The sequence below is a fragment of the Durio zibethinus genome, chromosome 8 (assembly GCF_047325235.1).
Source record: "Durio zibethinus cultivar Kanyao isolate XHJ-2024 chromosome 8, ASM4732523v1, whole genome shotgun sequence".
NCBI classification, from domain to species: Eukaryota; Viridiplantae; Streptophyta; class Magnoliopsida; order Malvales; family Malvaceae; genus Durio; species Durio zibethinus.
The window spans coordinates 19,524,242-19,530,241 of NC_143169.1; the positions used below are offsets into that span (position 1 = coordinate 19,524,242).

Genomic DNA, 6,000 nt, shown 5'->3' on the forward strand with positions numbered 1-6,000 from the left:
TGGATCGATAGGGTGGTTGGTGGGTTTAGGCACATCTTTATATTTCTGCCTTGCCAATGCCATTTTTGTGGCTTGTAAATTCATACAATGGTCCCTTAAGCCTTCATGTGAAGTTTCATGGCAAGACGACTCGTTTTCTATTTTTCACGATTTTTGAAACTTTTTATGGTTTGGGATTTTTTTAAAATTTTTTCAAAAGGAGTTTTGGCCCCAAACTTGGTAGACGTGATCCTTGTATTTTTGTTTGCATGCACAAAAAAATTCAGCTAAAAACTCGAAGTGTACAGGATTTTGTGACCATTTGAAAAAAGTGTCCCCATTTCAAACACTTTAATGGCTACTGGCAGCAAACCTGTAAAATCTCAAATGCTCTTTAAGGGGGCGTGAGTTCTCGAGGTTTGATGAGGGATAGGGGGCAATATAAGGCCCATGTACCAGCACCCATCGCACATCATGTGCGCACACCACCCCCCCACCCCCCAATCGCCGGAACCCCAATGCCGCCGGTCAGGTTCTCCTACGATGCTTCGACGATGGTGCCCCGAGCGAAAATAAAATGTGACACCAGCACATGTTCGAGCCCAGAATGTGCACCCGTAACCCTCGGTCTGGTCCAATCTTACACTGGGAATGAACTCTGTATGCTTAGACTGGGAATGAACTCTGTATGCCTAAGTCAACCCATAAAACGAGCGTACGGGTGCTCAGCCGGCCAGAGGGGTAGGATGCACAAGCCAGGTGTCACGGACTAAGCTTTCTCTCAACAAGCAATAGACCGTGCGGCACTTGAATGGGCACTCCCAACCAAGTCAGCCTTCAATAGATCGATATCTGAACAAATAACCATAAGCCCTGGTTAGTCCCAAACATTCACAATAGGACATAATATATCGAGATCAATTCAAGCACACACACAAGAAGGCATATTCGCATCGAGAGAAAGAAAAACATATCGAGGCAACAATCAGGACATTCAATCAGGGTAAGTTTTATTATAAATGGGAATCATACATCGGGACCTCCCACCATCACCAGGGCCAAGGGGCAGCCCTTGGTGGGTGGCCTAAGCTCGCATAGCAACCGGTGAGACAGCCCAACACTATGCTGTCGGCTCACCCCCTAAAGAGCCTTAGAGATTTTAGAGCTATGCTACCAGTAACCATTACAATGTTTGAAATGGGGACACTTTTCCTAGCACAAGGGATCTACCCGGCCATGGCCCTATACATGGGTGGCTCATGGCAACCTAAGTCCTAGTCATGGCCCTATACAAGGTTGGCTCATGACATCCTCCCCTCACCTATTCTATTGACGTCCTTGTCGACTTGCTGGCTTGAAATTCTTCGTTCTTCCTTTGAAATCTTTGGAGGTCGTGTTCTCTCTCCCAACTGGTTTTTTCTAGTCCTAATCCCTCCCACTTCACTAAGTACTCCCGAACTAGTCTTCAAGATATCTTGATTTCCCTATCAGCTAAGATCTCTTCGACTCGATGCTCTGAGGGTGGCTTCATGGTGATGGCGGCCTTGGTTGGCTCCCTTCGACTAGCATCTGTAGGATCTACATGGAAAGGTTTCAGGTTGCTCATATGAAATACTGGGTGTACCTTTATCCACTTTGGTGGGTCGATTTTGTAAGAAGCATTCCCCACCTTGGAAAGGACTCTTACTGGACCTTCATATTTATGCACCAGTCTACGATCTCTCTTTCTCAAGAACCTAGTTTGTTCAGGAACTAGTCGAACAAGAACCAAATCACCAACTTGAAAATGTTGAGCTCTACGACCTTTGTCTGCCCATTTCTTCATCCTCTTTGATGCTTTCTCCATGTAGGCTTACGTAATCTCTGTGTTTTGCTTCCACTCTTTACTGAGATTGAAGGCTCCCAGATTCTTTCCTCCATATTATTCCAAGGAAGTGTGGGGTAGCCTTGGTAATTGTTCGATAACCACCTCAAATGGGCTCTTATTGGTGGAAGAGCTTTTGTTGGAATTAAAGCAGAGTTGAGCCATGTCCAATAATGAAGGCTAGTCTTTCTGATTGGCTTGAACAAAATGCCTCAAGTATTCCTCTAATAATCAATTGAACCATTCCGTTTGACCATCAGTTTGAGGGTGATAGGTTGAGGAGATGTTGAGTTGGGACCCCAATATCTTGAAAAGTTCTCTCCAGAAGGACCCCGTGAATCTCAGATCTCGATCACTGACAATGTTTTGAGGGAGGCCCCAGTATTTGACCACATGTTTGAACAATAGTCGAGCTGTGTCTTTCACAGTGCAATACTTATGAGCGAGAATGAATGTGGCATACTTAGAGAACCGGTCAATCACCACCAAAATAGCTTCAAGGTCACCAACCTTGGGTAAGCTCAAAATGAAATCAAGGGAGATGCTTTCCCATGGTCTGATGGGTACTGGTAGTGGTTCAAGCATGCCTGTAGATTTCTTCCTTTCAACCTTGTCTTGTTGGCAAATGAGGCAAGTCTTCGTATAGTCTATCACATCTTTTCGCATGTGAGGCCAATAATATCCCTGTTCCAATAACGCCAAAGTACGTTGCCAACCCGGGTGTCCCGTCCATGGTGTGTCATGACATTCCCTCATTAGCATTTGTCTCAGACCTTCTGCTCTTGGCACAAACACTCGAGGCCCCTTGGTCCATAAGACCCTAATTTCTTACCAGAAGTACTTGGACTTCCCTTCTTCCACTAGCTTCAGGATGGCACAAGCTTGTGGGTCCTTCCCTAAGTGATCTCTAATCAACTTATGAATGTCTGTAATGGCTCTGCTAGCCGCCATTGGGGCAATTCTTTTAAGGGCTACTAAATCTGCTCACCTGCTTAATGCATCAGCCACTTGATAGGTCTTTCCAGTAGTGTGCTCAAAACAAAAGTCAAATTTTGCTAAAAATTCCTGCCACCTAGCTTGTTTTGTCGTAAGCCTTGGTTGGGTGAGAAAATGGCTAACAGCCGTATTGTCTGTCTTCATGACAAAGTGTGAACCCAACAAGTAATGTCATCAAGCCCTCAAGTAGTGAACCACCGCCAGGAGTTCTTTTTCTTGGGCCATATATTTCCTTTCAGCTTCACTTAGCTTTTTACTTTCAAATACTACGGGGTGATGTTGTTGCAAAAGTACTCTTCCAATAGCAAAATCAGATGCATCCGTCTGAACTTCGAAGGGCTTTTCAATATCAGGGAGAGCTAAGGCCTTTTGGCATCCACTCGTCCAACACCATTTACGTTCCTTTTTCAATAGCTCCATGAGGGCCGTGGTCTTACGAGAGTACCCTTTCACAAACCTTCTATAATAATTGGCTAGTCTTAAAAATGAGCAAAGTTCACTAACGTTCTTCGATATTGTCCACTCCTTGATGGCCCTAACCTTTTCCATGTCCATTCGAATGTGGCCACATTCGACAATGTGACCAAGAAAATGGATTTGGGTCTGAGCAAATGCACACTTCTCCCTTTTTATGTATAATTGGTGGTCCTGTAATCTTTGAAGTACCTGGTGCATATGCTCTTGATGTTCTTCCAAGGTGGAGCTAAATACCACTATATCGTCTAAATAGATGACTACAAATTTGTCTAGATAGTCATGGAACACCTAATTCATCAATGTACAAAATGTGGCAGGAGTATTGGTCAGTCCAAAAGGCATAATAAGAAATTCAAATGCACCATACCGTGTCACACAAGTGGTCTTTGGCTCATCTCCCTCAGCAATTCTGACCTGATGGTAGCCAGATCTCAGGTCCAATTTGGAAAAGTACTTGGCCCAGCTCAATTGATCAAACAAGTCTGCTATAAGGGGAATGGGATATTTGTTTCTTATGGTGACTTTGTTCAGGGCCTTGTAGTCAACACATAATCACAAACTTCCATCATGTTTCTTTTGAAATAGCACTGACGCTTCGAAAATAAACTTTGATGGTCTGATGAACCCGGCTTGTAGTAGCTCATCTAACTACTTTCTTAGTTCGGCCAACTCTGTCGGGGCCATGCGGTTGGGAGCTCTAGCAGGGGGTTTTGCTCCTGGGAGGAGCTCAATTTCATGGTCCACTGCTCGTCGAGGGGGTAGAACCTTAGGTAACATCTCTGGCATCACCTCTTCAAATTCTTCCAACACTTTTTCCACACCATCAGGTATTAGTTCTACTTTTGACCCTTCTTTGTAGATTGGCACCGTCACAAAGGAAGGTTCCCCTCTCTTTACCCTTTTCTTGAACTACAATGCAGAAATCATTTTCTTCCCACTCTTTAGTAAGATGTTGGCTGGCACCACACATGGGTGTTCCCTTAAGAACAACAAGTAGCTAGCGGCGGGAATAGGGATGACCTAAGCCAACATCATGAAGTCCAATCTGAGAACAACATCAAAGTCATCCATGGGGGAAACTGTAAAGTCTACCTTCCCTTCCCATGGCCCCAATCGTGTTGTCACACTCTTTGAGCTTCCACTGATCGCAAAGGCTAGTGAATTGACTGCCTTCATTCATCCACAGTCTTTACTAATCTGAAGACCACACCTTTTTGCTTCTTTCGATGTGATGAAAGTGTCGGTTGCACCCGTATCCACCATGGCTTTGGTGGCTTTCTCATTGATCGTCAAGTTCACATACATGAAGCCTCTACTCTGCTCTTTCTTTATAGTGTTCAATTGGGTGCCGAGGGCATTGAGGAACCTTATTGAACCCATCCTAGCTGGCTCCTCTTCAGTTTCCTCAATGCTTTCTAGTGTTTTTACAAACTCTTGAGATGAGGTCCTTAAGGCATTAAGGGCTCCCCTGTGCGGGCATTCAGGCACCTGATGCGGCCTCTTGCAAAGAAAGCAAGCTAATGGTTGCCTAGGCTTGAAAATCCCTACGTTGCTTGTCTTGGGTTGGGTGTTATCTCGACCAAAGGACCTCCTGTCTGATCCCCCACTGAAGGGTCGGTCCAACCTAGTCATCTTTCCCCCACTCCCAAAGTTAAAGCTACTGCCAGCTGATGGAGGATTTTTCCGTTTTGAGGAGCCATCATTGTAATCGTGAAGACGTTCAGCTGTAGCCATGGCCGTGGCCACATCTTGCACTTTCTGCCTTTGTAGTTCTGTCCTCACCCAAGGCTTGAGGCCCTCAAGAAAATAGAACATCTTATCCTTTTCGGAGATGTCTCGAATATCCAACATTAGGATAGAAAAGCTCCTTACAAACTCTCGCACCGTTCTTGTTTGTACCAACTCTCAAAGTCTTTTTCGAGCCATATACTCCACATCTCAGGGAAAAACTGGTTTTTCAATTCTCTCTTCAGATCCGTCCAAGTCTTAATCGGGCACTCGTCATCGAAAAACTTGGAGCACCATCACAGCTTGGCATCCCCTGTGAGGTACATCGATGCCATTGTCACCTTATCTTCCTTTGAATTTGTGTGTACAGCTCGAAAGTACTGCTCTATGTCAAACAAGAAATTTTCAAGTTCCTTAGCATCCTTTGCCCCCTCATAGCATCGAGGCTCTGGCACCTTGGGCATTTTTCACCTTTCCATCGAGCTCGAACCTGATCTGGCCACAGCCATTTGTAGAATGCTCATCTGTGCTTTGAGCTCCTTAAACTCCTTTTGGAGAATGTTCAAGGTGTCTCTAGCCTCTTCGCTCACATTGTGGAGAGTATCGGACAACTCCCGCTGGGTTGTCTCGATCTCCCTCACTCGATCTTTAGTCGCCATATGAATTTTCATTATGGCCACCGTGGCCTCAAGTTCCTCAATTCTCTATTGATGATTCGATCCACTATTTGTGGCCATCTCATCCATTTTTCTAGCACTTCTCAACCGTGCTCTGATACCACATGTCACGGACTAAGCTTTCTCTCAACAAGCAATAGACCGTGCGACACTTGAATGGGTGCTCCCAACCAAGTCAGCCTTTAATATATCGATATCTGAACAAATAACCATAAGCCCTGGTTAGTCCCAAGCATTCACAATAAGACACAATATATCGAGATCAATCTCAAGCACGCA

General features: G+C 44.9%; 1 pseudogene; it reads right to left on the reverse strand.

Annotated features, from left to right (window-relative positions):
- Positions 1 to 5,703, reverse strand: part of LOC149517446 (TOM1-like protein 9) — a 29,165-nt pseudogene extending 23,462 nt beyond the window's left edge.
- Positions 5,704 to 6,000: the final 297 nt, after the last annotated feature.